The sequence below is a fragment of the Zalophus californianus genome, chromosome 7 (assembly GCF_009762305.2).
Source record: "Zalophus californianus isolate mZalCal1 chromosome 7, mZalCal1.pri.v2, whole genome shotgun sequence".
Lineage (NCBI taxonomy): Eukaryota > Metazoa > Chordata > Mammalia > Carnivora > Otariidae > Zalophus > Zalophus californianus.
This window is the reverse complement of record NC_045601.1, coordinates 66600782-66623943: the sequence shown is the minus strand read 5'-3', so window position 1 is coordinate 66623943 and position 23162 is coordinate 66600782. Positions and strand designations below refer to the sequence as shown.

The 23162-nt window shown below is 38.1% G+C and overlaps 1 pseudogene; it reads right to left on the bottom strand.

The window, feature by feature from the left end:
- Positions 1–47: 47 nt before the first annotated feature.
- On the bottom strand, positions 48–18396 carry LOC113927899 (annotated as a pseudogene).
- Positions 18397–23162: the final 4766 nt, after the last annotated feature.

The window sequence follows — 23162 nt, the reverse complement described above, 5'->3', positions numbered from 1 at the left end:
AGTAAAAAGGTTTCTTGAAGAGAAGAAGGTTGATACCCTATATGCATTTAGTTTTCTGCCCCTTCCCCAGCATCAAATTCTTCTTCACTGTCTGAGGTCCATAATATTAGGTTGTCTCTGAGCAACTGCATGATGAGGGTCTTCTCTTTGTATGAGTCTTCATTCAGTAGATCACAGCGTGAAATGGCCTCATCAAAAGCTTTTTTAGTCAGTGTGCATGCAAGATCTGGGTAATTAAGGATCTCATAGTAAAATACAGAGAAGCTAAGAGCCAGTCCAGGAGGGTGAAGTGTGGGTTGTATCTCTTTTTTGCTTATATCAAAAGCCCCTTGGTAAGCATCTTGGGAATTATCTATACTTTGTTTTCTATCATCACCACATGAAAATTCCGTAAGGTACCAGAAGTAATCTCCCTTCATTTTCAGATAGAAGACCTTACTCTCCAGATTAACTGCATTGGCTATTAATACTTGTCCAATAATTACAGCACTGTGTTGCAAATGGACCTCAGTTCAGACTCGACTTTCTCCTGATAGTCTTTAATCAGCTGCAAATTCTTGTCAGAGTTTTTCTGCTTGTTGCTCCAGATGACCCTCCAGATGGACCTGCAGTCCCCTATCATGTTCTTATAGGCTCCCTGCAGCAGGTTTCGCTCCTCATTGGACAGCTCAGTGGTCCGCTCAATCACAGCCTTCATGCAGGTGGCCATATCATCCAAGTGCTCTGCCTGCTCAGCCACTTTCGCCTTCTGGATCAGCTCTTTCTTCTCTATGGGGACAGGGAGAGGAGAGTGAGGGCAAGCACCCACCTGGATTGGCCTGAGAGGTGCACCTCTGGCACGAGTCCCACCACCTTGATCCGCTTTTGGCCTCAGCCGAGGACCCTCCAGTCTCCTGAATCTCACAAATTTTGCTAAGTTGTGTTGTTTTCATTTAGTTCAAAATATTTTTAAACTTATCTTGAAATCTATTCTCTGACCAATGTGTTATTTAATAAGGTGTTCTTTAATCTTGAGGAATCTGGGGATTTTCCAGTTATCTTTCTGTTATTGATTTAATGTTTTATTCCACTGTGGTCTGGAAGCAAATGTTGTATGATTTTTATTCGTTTGGAGTTGCTAAGATGTGTTTTATGGACCAAAATGTGCTCTATCTTTGTGAATGTTCCATGTGAGCTTGAGAAGAATGAGTATTCTGCTGTTGCTGGATGAAGTTGTCTATAGATGTCCACAATATCCAGTTGATTGGTACTATTGTTGAGCTCAGCTATGTCCTTACTGATTTTCTGCCTGCTGAATATGTCCATTTGTGATATAGTCATGTTGAAGTCTCCAACTATGATAGTGGATTCATCTACTTCTTTAGTATCTATTTTAATGATCCTTGCTTGGCTTCTATACTTTTGATTCACAAATAAGTGTTTGAACAACGATGTATAATTATCTTCCAGTTGACGCTTCTAATTTTAAACATACATGTAATAGATTAGTATTACAGCGTTTTATTTTAACATTTTACTTTTTTATGTTAAAATTGAAGTTGTTAAAAATTAAAACTTTTTAAATAATTTACCTCAAATTTCACAAACAGAAAAAAATAAGATCTTACTTATATTTATTTTTCATAATTACCATCTTTGATGTCACTAAATCCACTTATGAATAAGAATTGCAAAGAAATTTTCATACCAAGGCAATTCTTTGGTTCATATCAGTCCACTTGGCATGAACCTTCAGTTCTTGTCACTCATTTCCTTATGTCTATAAAAAATAACTGAATAAGTTTCCATCTTCTTTTCCACCTGTGTCTTGGGTTAGCAGGTGGCTCCTCTTCTCATATGGTCCCTTGTATTTATTCTTATTTTATATGTATATATATATATATATATAATACTTATTGAAATTTATTTGTACTCAAATAAATTCAATATATTTAATATGAAGAAGGCTTTTATACCACCAATAAATCCCTCAAAATCTACAAATACTGAATGTCTAAAGCAGTGTACATTTTTGCCAAGTTTTCTTTTTGTCCTCATTGCAAAGGTTTGAAAGTTTCCCAATCTCTTACTTAAATTCCCTCTTGGTTTTACACTTTGTCAATGTAAAACCTTAGCAGCATTTCTGCCAATGAATTTCCTACATGAAAAAATTGCCAAGCAAGACTGTAGTTAAGGTCATTTCTTATGAAGTATGGACAAAAGAGATGCTACTCTGTCCACTATAAAAGAAAGTGCCCAAAAGAGAATATAATCATAGCACAGTGGTTTGCAACAGTGACAACAAACATTATATTCATGGCTAAGAAAAAGGTACGTTCGTTTGAAGTTTAATATATATGCTTGTTTTCTTGTTCTTCATTAGAAGTACCAAAAGTTAAATATTTTCACTCTACTTCTGTGAAATATAAGTAGAATTTAAAGAAACTGTTAAGAAAAAAGCGAAACTTCTCCTTAATAGTGCAATTTTAGCAACCAATTCCAAGTTCTATTCATTTTTTTGAATTCAATTTTTATGTAAATTCTAGTTAGTTAACATATATGGTAAAATTGGTTTTCGGTGTAGAATTTAGTGATTGATCACTTGCATATGACATGCAGTGCTCATCTCAACAAGTGCCCTCCTTAATACCCATCACCCACTTAGCCCATTCCCTGCTCACCTCCCTCCATCAAACTTCAGTTTGTTCTCGGTCGTTAAGAGTCTCTTATGGTGGGCGCCTGGGTGGGTCAGATGGTTAAGCATCTGCCTTCGGCTCAGGTCATGATCCCAGGGTCCTGGGATCGAGTCCTGCATCGGGCTCCCTGCTCCTGGGGAGCCTGCTTCTCCCTCTGCCTCTCTCTCTCTCTCTCTCTGTCTGTCTCTCATGAATAAATAAATAAAATCTTAAAAAAAAAAGAGTCTCTTATGGTTTGCTTCCCTCTTTCTCCCTTTTGTTTTTCTTTTCCCTATGTTTACCTGTTTTGTTTCTTAAATTACACATATGGGTGAAATCATATGGTATTTGTCTTTCTCTAACAGACTTATTTCGCTTAGCATAATACACTCTAACTCCATCCATGCCATTGCAAATGGCAAAACTTCTTTCTTTCTGATGGCTGAGTAATATTCCATTGTGTGTATATATATATATATATATATATATATATATACACCACATCTTCTGTATCCATTCATCAGTTGATGGATATTTGGGCTTTTTCTGTAATTTGGCTATTGTTGATAGTGCTACTATAAACATTGGGGTTTATGTGCCCTTCAAATCAGTATTTTTGTGTCCTTTGCATAGTGCAGTTGCTGGGTCCTAGGGTAGCTCTATTTTCAACTTTTTGAGGAAACTTGATACTGTTTTCCAGAGTGGCTGCACCTGTTTGTATTCCCACCAACAGTGTAAGAGGGTTCCCCCTTCTCTGCATCCTCCCCAACATCTGTCGTTTCCTGTGTTGTTAATTTAGCCATTCTGACCAGTGTGAGGTGGTATCTCATCATGGTTTTGATTTTTATTTCCCTGATAATAGTGATGTTGAACATATTTTCATATGTCTGTTAGCCATCTATATGTCTTCTTTGGAAAAATGTCTGTTCATGTCTTCTGCCCAAGTTCTATAATTTTTGACCAGTATTTAAATTGTGGGCTATTGCTCCAAATACAAGCTTAGTCCATGGATATGCTTTCCTGTTATTAAAACAGTGACTTTAAATTGGGCATAAACTGATTAGGTGGTAACACTTTAACATAACGAGGCTATAGATTATAGAAGTCCAGAGCATGATCGCTGGAGCCAGATTATCTGGATTTGCTCATCTATAAAAGGAAAACGACTACAGTAATTCCCTCACAGGAGGTTCTAGGGATTACATGGGTTCATATTGCTGAAGTGTGCTGAAGAGTGTGTGGGAAATATTGAGCGCTTGTTAACTGCTAACTCTCCTTTTGAATGCTGCAAGTGGTACGAGTTAGGAAGCAAGGAGGAAAGAGTCAATAATTCCAAACCTAGTGCTATGAAATAGGCAGATGCTCAGATCCATCTCCAAACAGAAACATTTCATTCTCCTAATAAAGACTGAAGTAATCATGAAGACAGGTTGCCAATTATTGCAAGAGAGATTATTTTGGATTATCCATGTAGGCCTGACATAATAAGTCACAAAGTCCTCACTGGGATAGAAAGAGGGGTCAGAGTCAGAGAAAGTGACATGGTGATGGACGAAGAGTCCAAGAGAGAAAAAAATTGAAGATGCTACAATTACCTTTGAAGATGAGGAAGTAGTCAGGAGCTATGGCTTGCAGGATGCCCTTAGAAGCTAGAAGAGTCAAGAAACCAACTTCTCCCCTAGAGCCTCTATGAGAACAGTCCTGCTGACACCTTGGTTTTAGTCCTTCTGGCCTCTAGACCCATAAAATAAATTTATGGTGTTTGAATCCATTGAATTTTTGGTAATTTGTTATAGATGCACTAAGAAACTAACACAATTGGCCATCAAGAAAAGAAGCTTGGGGGAGCCTGGGTGGCTCAATCAGTTAAGCGTCTGCCTTTGGCTCAGGTCATGATCCCAGGGTCCTGGGATCGAGTGTCTCATCAAGCTCCCTGCTCAGTGGGGAGTCTTCTTCTCCCTATGTCTCTCCCCCCTTGCTTGTGCTCTCTAACTCTCTCTCTCAAAAGAAAGAAAGAAATGAAAGAAAATAAATAAAGGAAAGAAGCTTGGATGTACACATTCCTACACAAACACACACACACAGACTAGGGCTATCACATCATTGACTAATGCTAATCACCAGTTCCTTGGTAGGAAATAGCTAAGATAGTACTCACTGTATATTCTTTGCACATTGTTCTAAGTGTGGTAGGATAAAAGGAAAAACTCTTTTATCCTTATTAACAAAGTGTTCTGTTGACTTTCACCAGGTCACAATGAATTATAACAATAACCTATGGTGTGTGCACAATTCCTGAGCAGTGAACCATGTTTCTAGTTTTCTAAGTGTGCACTGGACTTTAAGGTCTGCAAAGCTAAAGTTCATGCTTTATTCCTCTTTCTACTCCTAAAACCTAGCTCAGATTATGGCACTGAATAAGGTCTCATTCAAAGTTTGTTGCACTCAATTGAACAATGTAATAAAAGTAAACGGTATTTCTTCTATGACTTTTTGTTCCATCATTCTTAGTATTATATATATTTTCTTACATGTGTATGCCTATCTAGGTGTGTGTGAATGTATGGGTGTGTGCACTCCCTGTCAGCAGATGATGTTTGTGGCTTTTTCTTCTGTAGTAGTAAAGGATTTCTTGCTTTATGACAATATTTCACATTTATTTGATGTCTGACCAGAAATATGAATGAGGCCTCTGTTCACGATTTAGGGGAAAGAAAAGCAAACTGGTTTTCAACAGAATCTTGCTCACACAGCATTCAGAACAGCATATTGATATCGATACTAATTATAAATTAAATGACTTTGGATGATGATGACAATAAAATAAAATTATTCCTCTTAGTTATGTCTTACTTACAGAGTCTGTGAACAAAAATGGAAAGCCCAAATGTTACAAGTGAAAAAAAATCTCACGAATTAAAAAAAAATGGATTGATTAAATGTATTAATATTCAGCTAATATATATTCTAATCCACACTAAACCCTTAAGCACAAATGTCTAAGTTATTAAAGACACATGGTGGTAAACTGTGCACGATTATTTTCTGGTAATCTAACCGCCCAAGTAGCTTGAAAGTGGAATGTAACAAACGAGATTAGCCTTCTCATCTGAGTGCTAAATATCTTATTGCTCTCCAGAGCAGCCAAGGAAACCTCAAGGTCTCCTATAGCTGGGCAAGAAGAGGAGGTAGAGTCAACCCAAAACATTGACATTTTTAGTGCATCACTTCCTTCTGCTAAGAACTGTCTAACAGCTATCTCATTTTCTCCATTAAAATCCCAGTTCTGGTCACTCTATTCTATCTTCAGCAATAAGCAAGTAATTAATCAAACCCTAAGGAATACTTAAAAGGAGTCCCTTTATAAGCCTGTGTCTGTGGTGTAAGTATAGGTCTTCTCTATCCTGCCATTTTTCTTGAGCCTTCCATCCTCACATATGTGCAGAGACCATAACTGTCATCAGGAAGAAATGGGAACAGGTTTCTGAAAGGGTTCCAAGATATTCTGCCCTCCCAGACCTTTCCTCCATTGCCCTTCTTGAAATTCTGCTTTGTTTCTCCTTATAACCTTCCTTTCTATCCTTTTGAATGCAGCTTGATAAAACATTCTCTAGATGTCAGTCTCTTCTGGGCCAGTTTTCTAGAACAAAAATTCTAAGGAAAGAATTGGGGCTGCTGTTGCTATTTTTTGTTTGCATTTAAACCAGTTTTATAATAAGGTATTATCCAAAGAGCTTGAATACAAATCTATAAGCCACTAAAAATAGTGGAAAAATGAGAATAAAGCTTATTTTCAAAAAGACCAAAATAAAGCACAGCACAAAGAAGAGACAATAAAGTGGTAGCCAAACATAAAAAAAAATTCTATTTTGGCACCGTAATCTGGATGGACAATTTTTTATTTTATTTATTTATTTATTTTTAAATATTTCATTTATTAGAGAGAGAGCACAAGTGGGGGTTGGGCAGCAGGGCAGAGGGAGAGGGAGAAGCAGGCTCCCCGCTCAGCATGGAGCCCAATGTGGGGCTCAATCCCAGGACCCTGGGATCATGACCTGAGCCGAAGGCAGACGCTTAACTGAGCCACCCAGGTGCCCCATGGATGGACAATTTTTTAAACTAACACATACATGGGGAACAAACAATATTTCATTCAATTTGAATGCTGAAGTGTGGGTACAGTTGAAGAAATTACCCAGAGACCTGCAGTCAGAGGCTGGAGGGATGAACTGACCTGCATGGCAGGGAGCAGGCAGATGGCCCCCATAGGCTCAGCCCCACCCCTACATTCTGCTCTCACAGGTATGTGCCCCGGGGCTGGGGGTGGAGTGATGTTTAGTAGTCCCTCATTTCTTCATCGAACTAACCTAATTTGGAGCACAGTGCAAATGAAATTATTTTATCACATTTTTTATGTACAAAAGCCAATGCGCATTTGATACAGTGCTCCCTAGAGAACTAAAATTAAAAAACGTTCACTACTATTTACGTGTTAAAATGACCACCAAACGTGTTTAAAGGAAAAGACATTCTTAAAAATTCGATTAAGAAAACAGTACCATCTTAGAGAGCAGTACTTCTTTACACAGTTATATATGCACACATGTATGATATATAATTCACGTATATTTGATGCTTTTTAAAGTTACATAAGAGATTAAGTGCTAGGCAGAGTCTCAGCCTGCATCTCTCTCCATTCCACTCCACTAGCATGTGTTCCAATATCACTGGGAGCATCTTGCTCCCTGAAGATGAACCTAAGGTTTAAATTACCCATTTTTCAGAAAGCATGACCCCTACAGACCACCCAACTGCTTCTTTTAGTGCTCAGTGACAAATCAGTGATTAATTCTTTAGCACGACTTTCAAAAGAACTGTTAAGAGGGCATGGTAGCAGAGGAGGAGCAAGATGGTGGAGGAGTAGGAGACTTAAATTTCGTCTGGTCCCAGGAATTCAGCTGGATAAGGATCAAACACCTATGAAATCAACAGGAGATCGAAGAAAGGAATAGCAACAACTCTCTAAACAGAAAAGCGACCACTTTCTGGAAGTTAGGTCATGCGGAGAAGTGAATTCGAGGCGGTATTCGGGAGGATAGACGGCAGGGGAGGGGCCTCTGCTGGCCGCTTCTGGCAAGTGATAGAGCCGCGGAGCACAAAATCGGAACTTTTAGAAGTTGGCTCCGCTGAGGGACGTTGCTCCAGTGGCTAAGCTGGGGGTGGACCCTCTCTGGGACAGTGTGGTCTCAGGACGCTCGGGGTCACAGAAAGACCAGGGGTGACTGAGTGAGGCAGAGCTCCCAGGTATCAGAGCGGGGAAGGCAGCTGCAGAGACGGAGCCGAGGCCCGGGCTCTCAGCTCGGGGTTGCCATAAACCGTGATCCGCGGCCCAGTCGGGCCACTACTCCTCCAGCAGGGACCCAACAAGTGGCAGATCAGGGGAGACTCCCCTTCCTCCCCTGGGAGGAGCGGCGCGGGAGTGCACCGCAGGGATCTACTGGGTCTGGAGATTCCACACGGTGTCGTGAGCCAGAGATAGAAATGCTCGGTCACAGGCCAGGTGAGCACGGAGTGCGGCCAGAGAATGGGGAGATGGGAGTGACTGACTGCTTTTCTCTGGGGGCGTACTGAGGAGTCGGGCCCGAGTTCTCGGCTCCTCCCAGGAGGAGATTGGGAGGCAGCCCTTTTCACTCTCAACCTCCAAAGCTGTATGGAAAGCTTGCTGGGAACAAAAGCTCCTGAGGGCAAACCCGAGTAGATTACTTAGCCTGGCCCCGGGCAAGGGCGGTACAATTCCTCCTCTGGCAAAGACATCTGAGAATCACTGCAACAGGCCCCTCCCCCAGCCAGCCAAGACCAAGTTTACCCATCAATGAGAACAGCAAAACTCCAGCACTAGGGGAATACAGCTATACAATTCATGGCTTTTATCCCCCTGATTCTTTAGTCTTTCAAAGTTAATTTTTTATTATTCTTTTTCTAATTTTTTGAATTTTTCTTTTTCCCTTTTTCAACTAACATCTTATCAATCCCTTTTTTAAAAACCTTTTTTTTTTTTTCAGTTTTAGTCATATTCTATCCCTTCATAGTAGTTAACCTTATTTTCGGTATATATATAAGTTGTTCTCTCTTTAAAATTTTGGGATACAGTTTCTTCTAACAGACCAAAATATTCCCTAAATCTTTAGTGTATGGCTTTGTTCCAGTCTCCTGCCTGATCACATTCTCTCCCTTTTTTTAAAAAAAATTTCTCTTCTTTCTTTTTTCAACCAACTTCTTATCTTATCAATTCCTTTTATAAAATCTTTTGTAATTTTCATCTTTACAGTCACATTCCATCCCTTCATCATATTTACCCTTATTTTTGTACATATACGTTTTTCTTTCTTTAAAATTTTGGGAGGCAGTTTCTTCTAACAGACAAAAATACACCCAGAATCTAATGTGTGGCACTGACCTATTCAACAGCCTGATCATATTTGATCATATTCCTTTTTTTCTTTTCTTTTTCTTTCTTTTTTTTTTCCTTTTTTCTTTCTTTTCCTTTCTTTTCCCCAGTTCCAGGTCTCTTCTGACTCGTTTAGTGTATATTTTTCTGGGGTCATTGTTACCCTTATAGCATTTTGTTTTCTCATTCATCTATTCTCCTCTGGACAAAATGATAAGATGGAAAAAATCACGTCAAAAAAAGAACAAGAGGCAGTACCGACTGCCAGAGACCTAATCAATATGGACATTAGCAAGATGTGGGAACTAGAGTTTAGAATGACGATTATAAAGATACTAGCTGGGCTTGAAAAAAGCATGGAAGATACTAGAGAAACGCTTTCTGGAGAAATAAAAGAACCAAAATCTAACCAAGTCAAAATCAAAAAGGCTATTAATGAGGTGCAATCAAGAATGGAGGCTCTAACTGCTAGGATAAATGAGGCAGAAGAGAGAATTAGTGATATAGAAGACCAAATGATGGAGAATAAAGAAGCTGAGAAAAAGAGTGATAAACAACTGCTGGATCACAAGGGCAGAATTCGAGAGATAAGTTATACCATAAGATGAACAATATTAGAATAATTGGGATCCCAGAAGAAAAAGAAAGAGAGAGAGGGGCAGAAGGTATATTGGAGCAAATTATAGCAGAGAACTTCCCTAATTTGGGGAAGGAAACAGGCATCAAAATCCAGGAGGCACAGAGAAACCCCCTCAAAATCAATAAAAATAGGTCAGCTCCCCAGCATCTAATAGTAAAACTTATGAGTCTCAGAGACAAAAAGAAAATCCTGAAAGCAGCTTGGGACAAGCAGTCTGCAACCTACAATGGTAGAAATATTAGATTGGCAACAGACCTATCCACAGAGACCTGGCAGGACAGAAAGGACTGGCATGATATATTCAGAGCACTAAATGAGAAAAATATGCAGCCAAGAATACTATATCCAGCTAGGCTGTCATTGAAAATAGAAGGAGAGATAAGAATCTTCCAGGACAAACAAAAACTAAAGGAATTTGCAAACACAAAACCAGCCATACAAGAAATATGGAAAGGGGTCCTCTAAGCAAAGAGACAGCCAAAAAGTAACATAGACCAGAAAGGAACAGAGACAATATACAGTACAGTCACCTTACAGGCAATACAAGGGCACTAAATTCATATCTTTCAATAGTTACCCTGAATGCAAATGGGCTAAATGCCCCAATCAAAATCCAGTCAGATTGGATTAAAAAAAAAAAAGACCATCAATATGCTGTCTGCAAGAGACTCATTTTAGACTCAAAGACACCTCCAGATTGAAAGTGAGGGGGCGGAAAACCATTTACCATGTTAATGGACACCAAAAGAAAGCTAGGGTGACAATCCTCATATAAGACAAATTAGATTTCAAACCAAAGACTATAATAAGAGGTGAGGAAGGACACTATATCCTACTTAAAGGGTCTGTCCAACAAGATCTAACAATTGTAAATACCTATGCCCCTAACATGGGAGCAGCCAATTATATAAGGCAATTAATAACAAAATCAAAGACAACAATATTGTATTGTTGTATCAACAACAATACAATAATAATACGGGACTTTAACACCCCCCTCACTGAAATGGACAGATCATCTAAGCAAAAGATCAACAAGGAAATAAAGACTTTAAATGATGCACTGGACCAAATGGACTTCACAGATATATTCAGAACATTTCCATCCCAAAGCAACGGAATACACATTCTTCTCTAGTGCCCATGGAACATTCTCCAGAATAGATCACATCCTAGGTCACAAATCAGGTCTCAACTGGTACCAAAAATTGGGATCATTCCCTGCCTATTTTTGGACCACAATGCTTTGAAACTAGAACTCAATCACAAGAGGAAAGTTGGAAAGAATTCAAATACATGGAGGCTAAAAGCTAAAGAGCATCCTACTAAAGAATGAATGGGTCAACCAGGAAATTAAAGAAGAATTAAAAAAATTCATGGAAACCAATGAAAATGAAAACACAACTGTCCAAAATATTTAGGATGCAGCACAGGCAGTCCTAAGAGGAAAGTATATAGCAGTACAAGCCTTTCTCAAGAAACAAGAAAGGTTTCAAATACACAACCTAACCCTACACCTAAAGGAGCTGGAGAAAGAACAGCAAATAAAGCCTAAACCCAGCAGAAGAAGAGAAATAATAAATATCAGAGCAGAAATCAATGAAACAGAAACCAAAAGAACAGTAGAACAGACCAACGAAACTAGGAGCTGGTTCTTTGAAATAATGAATAAGATTGATAAAACCATGGCCAGACTTATCAAAAAGAAAAGAGAAGGACCCAAATAAATAAAATCATGAATGAAAGAGGAGAGATCACAACCAACAGCAAAGAAATACAAACAATTATAAGAACATATTATGAGCAACGATATGCTGACAAAGTAGGCAATCTGGAGGAAATGGATGCATTCCTGGAAACATATAAACTACCAAAACTGAACCAGGAAGAAATAGAAAACTTGAACAGATCCATAACCAGCAAGGAAATTGAAGCAGTAATCAAAAATCTCCCAACAAACAAGAGCCCAGGGCCAGGTGGCTTCCCAGGGGAATTCTACCAAACATTTAAAGAAGAATTAATAGTTATTCTTCTGAAACTGTTCCAAAAAAAATAGAAATGGAAGGAAAACTTCCAAACTCATTTCATGAGGCCAGCATTACCTTGATCCCAAAATCAGACAACGACCCCATCAAAAAAGAGAATTACAGCCTAATATCCCTGATGAACATGGATGCAAAAATTCTCACCAAAATACTAGCCAATAGGATCCAACAGTACATTAAAAGGATTATTCACCACGACCAAGTGGGATTTATTCCTGGGCTGCAAGGTGGGTTCAACATCCACAAATCAATTAACGTGATACAATACATTAATAAAGAAAATAACAAGAACCATATCATCCTCTCAATAGATGCAGAAAAAGCATTTGACAAAGTACAGCATCCTTTCTTGATCAAAACACTTCAGAGTATAGGGATAGAGGGTACATACCTCAATATCATAAAAGCCATCTATGAAAACTGAAAGCTTTCCCCCCCTCACTTCTTCTTTAAATGTTCGGTAGAACTCCCCTGGGGAGCCACCTGGCCCTGGGCTCTTGTTGTTGGGAGAATTTTGATTACTACTTCAATTTCCTTGCTGGTTATGGATCTGTTCAGGTTTCCTGATCTCAGCTGTGGATCTGGATGTGCTAGTTCCAAACTTCTGGAAAGATAGGGGTGGACAGAAGTAGAGTGAAAGGGGGATGAAGGATCCAGTCAGATGCAAAGGTGTTGCAACTAAACTTGTAATTGCTGGCAGGAAAGTTTGACTTTTCGAGTTTGACAGATCAGCAAAGAGCTTCCTGGAGATTCCCCATAGAAAAGTTCAAGAAGCCCAGGGACTACAGGGACCATGTAGGTACTGAAAATGAGGGAAGGGGGCCAGATGTAAGTAGTGGTACCTAAGATGAGCTGGAGAGCTCATGCCTGTCTAGAAGTGGCAGGCTTTTTTTCTGGCCCAGCAGATTTTTGCCCACAATTCGCAGATTTTCTTTTTCTCAAGAGAAGAAGAAATCTGCATCTGGATGTGAAAGTTCCTGTTCTTTTTTTTTTTTTTTTTAATTGGTTACTTATGTGGTTTTAAGAACAAATACACAAATACTATTATTTCTCGAATACTGGGCAGGAGAAATAAATCGCCTCCCTAAGATGAACGTTAAACAAGGGTCACCATTTTGCTGTCCCATTCCTATTTAGAAAGGGTATTATTTTTGCCCAGGAGAGAGAGTGGAGTCTGGATAAGTGGGCACCTGACAGGAAATTACCAGAACATCAGCCATGCCCTCAGCAATCTCAATCCTGGCTCTGTTTTTGTTTTTTGGTGCCATCTGCTGAGACCCCTCATTGCATTTGTCAGTTTTATCTACATTCCTATTTCTTTTTGGGTAACTGCTTAATCCATACTGTGTGCAAATAGTGTTGGTGGGAGAATAAATCAAACTACCTTGGCCTCATCTTATGAAAAGCCAAAAAACTTCTTCCACCAGATCCTATCTCTCACCCTCTCATTGCCCGGGAAGAGTTAAAGGGTGAACATCTTACATCACCTGGCCAGTTCAACTTTCTGTCCTGAGATTTCACATTTCAGTAATGTAAGGATAATAAACAAAACGAATAAATAAATGTTGAGCCCTAGTGAATCTATTAAGTGATCTCTTCTGTGAAGACCTTTGATAACTATCTGGTCTCTGCCTTTCTCATGGTTCTTCAGCCTTCTATTCCAGCCATACTCAAAAAAAAAAAAAAAAAAAAAAAGAAGAGAGAGAGAGAAAGAACAATTTGTTTGATCCAGGTTCCCAGGTCCCCTAGAGTTTATTTCAGTTGCTTGCAACCAAAGAGTCCTAGCCGCTACACTCCCAGTGGAATCAACAGAACGGTGGAGAAGAGGAGGACACTCCACCCAGGATTCTACTGACCCTTTCGTAGATATGTTCTTTTGTGCTTATAACCATGGTCTTCAGCCCCTTCTCAAAGGACGCTGCTGCACAATTTCCACTTGTATTGTCAGCAGGGATGCTTTCCCTGAGAACTGTCAAACTCTGCTCTACCAAAGCACTCAAAACTGGAGCCTCTCCCGCCAGACTTATAAAGAAATGAGAGAAATGTAGAAGGATTAAGAAGGTGACAAGGGGCAGAAGAACCTCTCCTATCCTGCCCATCTCTGTTTTTCCCTCTGGCCTCTGGGAGACTCAGCATTAACTAGGCAATGAGCCTCATAGGGAGGATTCCCAAGTCATTACAACCATGGGTTTTGCAGAGATAAGACTAGGGTTCACACTCTAAGTTTGCCACTTACTAACTTCAAACCACAGGGTAAGTTACTTCAGATCTGAAGCCATTTTTCTCATCCACAAAGGAGAAAAATAATTCCTATTCCATCTCACTCAGATATTCTGAGAACTGGATGGCATGACGTTCGTAAATGCTTATCATAGGGCCCAGAACACCATAAGGAATAATAAATGAATGTGCAAGGACATATATAAGCTCCAAGAAATTGACAGCTTCTATAAAGTAGTTAAGTACAGAGCTAAAAGCTAAAGGTTTGGAGAAAATTATAGTTCCTTTTATGAGCTCAGTCTAGTAGGATCATTCCCACAGTCATTAATGTGATAGAGAAAGAGGCTAACAAAAACAAAGTTTTCCTGGAGCAAGAACAGAACTGACTTGGTAGTTAAGGACTTATTTCTCAGAACCTATTCACAGAGTATTATTTTATTATGTTGTTTTCACAATTATATTTTTTAAATAAATCACTTTAAAAATGAAAATGTTAATAGCTGTCTTTGATGAATTTGGCTAAAGAGAATGTACTAAGTTGTTTCTAAAATTTAGCAACATATTATCACGTGTGGGCCTCTTAAAACAACTGATGCCCAGGCCCCACCCTAAAGCAATCAAATCAAAATCTTTGGGATGGGACCCAGACATTAAGATTTTCATTTTTATTTTTAAGATTTATTTAATTGGGGGGGGGGGGAGAGGCAGATGGAGAGAATCTCAAGCAGACTCCCCACTGAACTTGGAGCCCACCTCCGAGTTCATGGCGCTCAATCCCACCACCCATGAGGTCATCACCTGAGCCAAAACCAAGAGTTGGTCGCTTAACCTAAGCCTGAGCCACCCACGCACCCCCAGTATTAGGATTTTTAAAAACTCCCCAGGTGTTATACTAAGGTGAGAAAAGGGAAAATATTTTCACCATCATAGAGAAAGTAGGAAATTTCAGAAATCAATGAGAAGTGAGAAGTGAAAGTAATTTCAAAACCAAAGTCACCTGATTTTGAATGACAAACTTTAGATGGTTCTAAAACCAGTGGAAAAAGCCACAGAAAAGTTATGATAAATGGAAAACATTCTTGTCATATGATAGTATAAATGTTCTGTAAACATCTGTGTTAGACAGGTTGTAATGGTAAATACAAAGCTGAAATGCAATTAAACTTGTCTACAAAACACAAGTATGACTTTGATTCAGTAATTTATAGTTTCATCTCTATTTGAAAATCAAATCTAACTAAATATTCCTAATGGCAGTCTTTCCCCTTCACTTAAAATCAGGGTTTCTCAACCCTAGCACTATGGACATTTGGGGTCAGTAATTCTTCTGGTGGCGCCTATCCTGTGCATTGTAGGATACTTAGCAGCATCCCTGGCTTCTACCAGTTAGATGCCAGCATCACCACCACCCCCAGTTCTGACAGCTGAAATGTCTCCAGATCTGACCTACCTTGTTTTCCCTGGGGGCAAAATCATGCTGCTTAAGAACCAGTGTGTTAAGCAGACTACCACACACATGCAACTTCAATCAGTATTTGCCTTAACTGGTTACATTTAAACACATTTCCTGGATTCAAAATGAGAAATGAGGAAACAAAGATTGATTTCAATTTAAACAATGTTTACTTCAAAAAAAAATTATAGAGGAATTGCAAGAAAATTTTAGAACCAAGCCCTTCTAAGGAAGAAGACTGCGGGCTGCATAAAACGGTTGGCCTTGAGTATCTCTGAAAGAAACAATATGGATTGTAAGGGGAAGAAAAATGGCTTGGTATGTGGTCTACATCTGAATGGCTATGAGAGCAGAAGTAGGGGAGATGCTTTGCTCGATTCTTTTCACCTCAGACCAGCTTTTCGGTGATCAGGGCACCAGATGCCTATATTACAGCTGTAATATCATCCATTGGACCCCATAGCTGGATCAAATTTTAGTTATATCTGGTGTGGATTATTGACCTCAGTTCAATAAACATGCAAATGAGTATCTATTAAGTGCCCAAAATTATACTAAGTGCTAGGAATGCCAACACGAATACAAAATATTGCTGAACTTTAAAGACTTCACATTCTATCAGAGTAAGACCATAATTCACAACTTAAAATCTCTACCATTGTGTAATTTTTAAAATATGAAATGTAAAGGTTATTAAAAAGATATGAAGATTTAATCAATCTTGTAAAAACTGGATTTAGCGGTGATATTTATCTGGAAGATGAGTTTGGACTCTGAGGGAAGGGTTAACCTTTGCTGATCACCTATTTGTTATGTTCCAAATAGCGATTCATTTTGCTCTCACATAATAGTGCAAAGCGATAATGATTATCTCTGTTTTAAAAAGAGAACATTGAAATGCAGAGAAGCCAACTAGCTTATCTAAGATCACTCAGGATTTCAACCTGCATCTTTCTGATGTCAAAACCCACATTTTTTTTTTAAGATTTTATTTATTCATTTGTCAGAGAGAGAGAGAGAGAGCACAAGCAGGGAGAGCTGAAGGCAGAGGGAGAAGCAGTCTCTCCACTGAGCAAGAGCCTGATGCAGGACTTGATCTCAGGACCCTAGGATCGTGACCTGAGCCGAAGGCAGATGCTTAACCGACAGTGCCACCCAGGCAACCCAAAACCCAGAATTTTTAAAAAAAAATTTATTTAGAATTAACTGCAAACATACAGAAAGTGGCAAAAATAAGAAAGCATATAAATACCCATTACCAATACTAATACACTACCTGGACTCCCCTCTTATTAAGAGTTTGCCCCATTTCCTTTGTCATGATCTCTCACTCTTTATATATACTGTATACTATAAATATATAAATATAGAGAGATTAATAATATATAAATTAGTATATAAATATGAATAATAAATAATATATCTATACATTATATATCTATAGAAATCTATCTTTCTATAGGTATCTATGTAGCTATAATATATAACATTATATAATATAATATTGAATATATATATATAATATTTTCCCTGAACATTTGAGAGTAAGTTGCATACAAAGTGGTCATTTACCCTAAATTCCTCAATATGTCTTTCTGACAAATAAGGATATTCTCTCTTACGTAACCACATACAGATATCTACTTCAGTAAATTTTAACTTTAATATAGTGCTTTTGTATAATTTCACAACTATATTCCAATTTTTAAAAATTGATCCCATAATGATCTTTATAGTAAAATTTCCCTTTAGGATCCAGTTTAGGATCAGGTATTATATTTAGTGGGCATGCTTATTTTTTTCTCTTTTGATCTGGAACATTTCCATAACCTTCCTTTGTTTTTTGCTTTTGCTTGTCATGACATTGGCATTTTTGAGGGAGATAGCCTTCTCCCCACTTCCTAGAACATTCCTCATTCGGGGTTTGCCTGAAGTTTCTTCATGAGTAGATTCAGATGCATTGCTGGCTGAAATGCTGTCATAGTGAGGGGTCTCCTTCCCAGAGCATTACATGGCAGCTACATCATACCCTTCTTTATGAAATGTCCATTTCCTAATTTATAAATTAGGGTTATTGAATATATAAAAGAAAAATGTGTATTTTTCTCTTATATTTGTACTGATGTGCATGTGTATCTATTAGATATTCATTAGTGCTATTTCCTTCCTTCTCATAATTATCTTTAATCTCTTTTGGCTTAATTTCTAGGCCAAAAAAAAAAAAAATCACATACTTTTAGGCCAAACCTTGGTAAATCTTTCTCCATATATAAGTAGTTACCTCTATTATGTCCCAGAATTGTACAGTATGGACAACTTTACATAATCACTACAACATTTAATTTCTAGAAATCACATAATTAAGACTAAGAAAATCTCACCTAGTTTCCTCCTTAGGACTTCCAAGTCCCATGATGATCAACTGTGGGGACATCATTTTCCTTCAGGGCCAATTGCAAGTTCTATCAAGGAAGATGTGGCCTATTCCCCAAATGCTGTGTGAAATTAATACAACACTTCTCAAAAATGGTGTTATTTTCTTTCCTGACACTCATCTGAAAAGCTCTGAATGGGCCCCTCACTCAGGCTGCTGACACTGGGGCAGACCTGACTGGCACCATAATCCCAACCCTGGCAGGTCACACACAAAGCAGAGTCAGCCAGATTCCAGAATCCCGACGTGAAGACCTCAAGTGCCAAGCAGAACTACCTGGACAACATAATCTCAAACTGAGCACCATGCATACACAGCAGACCATCTCCAGCTGAGTCACAGCTTAAATAACAAACTCAGATACAGTCAGCTCCTCAGCCACATTCAGAGACCTTGCTTTCCTAATATGGGACAGCGGGGGGTTACAATCTTCTCCGTTGAAAAGACCCACTCCATTTCTCCTATTGCACTCCTCATTTTCAAGAGCCTTCCTAAACTCCATGGTAGATTAAGGTCTCTGCTTGGCAGTAAAACTTTTTATTTCCATTCAGTGTTCAATCTTTGGTTGCTGTCATCTTTTTTTTTTTCTTTAATATACATCTATATACTAAAGCCTGCTTACTGCAAATACTATGATTCTCTTGGCCTGAAGCCTTTTTCTTGAACACGGGAGCATGTTCAGCTCCCACACAGGGCAAACTCTAAGTCCCAAAGAATTAATATTCCCCAGATCGGCCCTTGACCAGTAATGGATAAGGTATTAGTGACAAATATCTTAACTTCTACCTCCTTGGGTAACTCTGAAGCATGTTTTGTACTGTATATCAGATTCTGGCCAAAGGATGAGCTCTGTCATCTATGGACACTGTGAGTGCCCTCACACTTTCTCTATTGGCTTTTCTCTCTTCCATATGTCATGTTGTTACTCTCCCAGTGGTGTTTTCTCTGACTTGGCTTCACTTTCCAAATCAACTATTTGCAGACAACCTTGTCTCAGAGTCTGCTTCTAGGGAGACCCAAACCAAGACAGTTGTCTTTTTTTTTTTCCCCCAGTGAGGCATTCTTTATTATTCTTACAGATTGTGAAAAAGGAAAAAACAAAGTATCAAAAATCAAGACAATTGTCTTTTTATGGGCTTTTTTTTTTTTAAGATTTATCTATTTATTTGACAGAGAGAGAGAGAGAGAGAGAGGAAGAAAGCATGAGCCGGAGAGGAAGCAGAGGAAGAAGGAGAAGCAGACTCCTCGCTGAGCAGGGATCCTGACTTGCGGCTCGATCCAGGAACCCTGTGATCATGACCTGAGCCAAAAAAAGACACTTAATGACTGAGCCACCCAGGCACTCCTTTATGGGCTTTTCTAAAGGATGAAATAAAAAGAAGTTTAATTCTCACTAGCATGACTGGTTTTAGTTTCCAATCTTTGTGAAAACTGATGGCAAAAAGTTAAAAGCATATTCTATGAATAATTAATAATCCTCAGGCACTGAGAAGTCTAATTCCAAATATAAGAGAGGAAAATCATTCTGAATCTTCAGAAGAACTCAATTTACCTTAAAAGATTGAGCATATAACTTATTTTTCACCATCTGCATTTGGGAAGAATTCAAGGAAAAGTAAGTAGTATTTTCTCTACAGCTATATGAATAAAAGGACTCCACAATTTTGTTGAAAGATCTTTGTCCCAAAGGTAAGTACGAATCTTCCACTTCTAGAGACAGAAAATTGTGTAGCTTTCGTTTTGTTTTTAAAGTTTTTATTTAAGTAATCTCTACATCCAACATAGGGCTTGAACTCAAGACCCAGATATCAAGAGTTGCATGCTTTTCCGACTGAGCCAGTCAGGCACCCTGAAAATTGCTGTAGCTTTTAAATAACAGTCCTGTAGTATCATACTTTCCTTTTAACACTACTGTTTTAAATATGATGGCGCACCTGGGTGGCTCAGTCAGTTAAGCGTCCGACTCTTGATTTTGGCTCAGGTCATGATCTCGTGGTCGTGGGATAGAGCCCCATGTCAGGCTCATGCAGTCTGCTTGAGATTCTTTTTCTGCCTTCTCCCTCTGCCCCTCCCCCCCCCACTCGTGCTCCCTCTCTTTCTCTCTCTAAAGTAAATAAATCAATCTTTTAAAAAATATGTTTATAGACAGGGTTAATACTTACCCATCTTTATTCACCTAGCATCTTGCAGGTGAAATTTAACTTAATTGAAATGGCTTCTCTAGACAATTTACCACACTAACCAGTGCAACTCTGGGGTCATTAAAGTAAAATAACCACTGAGTTTTGTTCAACTAATTGTGAAGCCAGTCAACAATTAATGAATGGATTTCAGATAGAAGATAAAATAGATTTAAAATCAAATATAAAGATTAATAATGCAATTGAACAGTGCAGTGACCTGTGAAACAATATAAATAGAGGTTGTAGATAGCTTCCAAAATCACATTCTGGTGGTGCGCAAAGATGATTTTACCAGATCTCAGCTGAATTAGTTGTTTAGTAGGGTTAAATATGTAGTGTTGACAGTAATTCCAGTAAATGGAAATGTAGTAAAGAGTTTTGCATAAATACACAATTAATGCACATTTGCAAATCATTATTAAGTAGATTATGCTTTATTTATAAAACCTAAATGAACTTGTTATAAACTCATAATACTACGTGTATTATGTGTGCGTGTATATGTGTGTGTGTGTGTGTATATATATATATCATTAATCTATTTGGGGGCAAGAAATCTTGCGATATGCTAAGTGTTTGGATATATTGTAAATATCACTGATAATGAGGTTTCTAGTAATAGGGTATTAGTCTGTGACACAACCATGCTATTTAAAACCATAAGTATAATTTACCTAATTATATCTCAGCCTTGCTTTAGCTACTTCCTCAGAAACACATACTTTGTTCTTTATACTCAGACTTCCACAGTGTTTATGTTTTAAGTCCATTACTTTCCCTGGTTTATTAATTTTTATCAGATAGAAGAATGTTTGCATAGCTACACTCCGTTGACCTGTTACTATGGCTATAATGAGTATTTCATTTCCCTCGATATTGCACATGTCGTTAATGTTAATACTTTTAAGGATATATGGAAATTACAAACTACATTCCCATGAAAGCCTAAAAGCTACCTAGTATGAGTCTAATTCAGCCCTTTAAACAGATTCCTCCTCATCTAAGACATTATCAATAGTGCATTCAAAAAATATACGCCTTTTCCTTGAAAAATATAAATCAAGATCAAACGGGAATGAATTCATAGGAAATGTGTCAACATTATAAGACTGTTAAATTGGAATATACTTTAATTGGGCTTCTGTAAAGAGTAGTAGAGAATTTCTAAGAGAAAAGGGGGAAGAAATCATGATCCAGTGGTAAATTATTAGAAAAGATAAGATCCATAGATATTGAAACGAAAATATTTTTACATACAAGGTTACTTACCTGTTAGGAAGTTGGAAAAAGGGTAGAGAACATTATGAGAACATTCAGAGCTGTACTATTGATAAATAGAGACGTTTAAAGACAAGGGTCTCCCTCTTTTCCTCTGCTCCCCCAACACAATGCTCATAGGCCTTGTGCAGCTCTCATCATTATTAATGGCTCTGGAGAAGAGCCCTATCACTAGCCAGGAAGCCCCTGGGGGGCAGCACTAAAACAGTCATTTCTGTGTCTCTATCCTTGGAGCACAGGCTGCGCTCAGGCTTTCTTGACTGCTTAAAGCTGGGTTGCACTTATTTTTCCCAAGACTTTTAAAATTCATGCTTTCATAATTCTCTCTTTGCACTCTAATACTATCACTAAATAGATGCATACTGCTTTCCTATTAGCATAAAAAACTCACTGAAATTAATTTTGAAAAGAAAACAGCAACAATTCTACATTTGCAAACCATAATGTACTAAAACTCACTAATAACGTTGCCTTAAAGTCTGTTTTCTCCTTTTAATTTCAGTCTAATACACAAACCTACTTCCTGTTCTGCAGTTTTTATTCCTTTGAGGTCCCTTCAGTGGCACAAATGGTAATGGTGGTGGGAAGAAGAAAATGTGTGACTATATATTGAGCCTGTGTGATTTGTACGGACAGTATAAAACTTGGAGATTTCCTCAAGTAAGTCCCACCTTTCTCTTATGCCCTCTAAGTGGGCCACAGGCAGAAGAACAATTCCTGCTTGGTTCCTATCAGAGCTATGTCATTGTCCGTTAACCAACAAAAAGACCTTCTTGTTTTGTTCCCATATCACTTTCATTTTCTTGTCATTTTCGAGAATTTTTAATTCCACACTTTCCATTACTGAACATGCAAGCAAAGCACTTATTATAATGACTATAGACTTCCTGAAATCTAGCTCTCTTTCAAAAGGAGGAAATACAGATTTCCATTATATGTTTGATTTGTTGACCTCTTTTAAAGTCATAGCATAGAATGAATATGAATTAATAATGATTTTAATTATGACCCCAGCTTCTATCTTCAAGAGAACGTAAATGGAGGAGGGGGGGCAAGTTTGGAAAGCCGATGTATCCAACACATGCCATGTGTACTTACTCCTGGATAACTTAGCATTGGTGGTTTGATATGAACTATAGCTTTCTACATTTTGACTGAATTTCCCATTCTCAGTATGGAAGCCACATCAATCATTCCATTAGTGGAAGGGGTTATATTTCAGAACACCAAATTTGTTTTGAAGACACCGTAAAGAGAATTAAGTGTATTGTTAAGTATTCTTTCTTCAATGTTATAAGTGTAAATTGTTGACACGAGGAGGGAAGAGATGCCACATTGCAGATCATTCTTGTTGGATGAAGCACGAACTGAAGTATCACTTTCTAACAATTAAGAAATTAGCACTAACAATTATGTGTCATTTCTTCTCTAGAGCTCACAGCATGATTAGTTTATGCCTAATTAAGGGCCTAAATCAGCAAAGAAAGTCTGGCGCCAGCCTGAGGGGAAATTCCTATAGGCTACTTTCTAAGTTTTCTCTACTTAAATTAGAATGTAATTCAATTTTCAGTGATAATTTGAAAGGACTCTTTATTATTTCACAATTCTCTTATTTCAAACAAACCTTTGATCTCTCTATCTCCTATCTTTTTCTATGTTGTCCTTTTAACTTGTTAAAACAAAATAAAATTAGCTTTAAAAGAGAGAGACAAAAGAAAAGAAAAACGACATAAAATTGAAGAAACGTTCCTGGAAGTTTGTACAGTCTTCCTTCTCTCTTCCAACAGGCCATCATTCTCAAAACTTC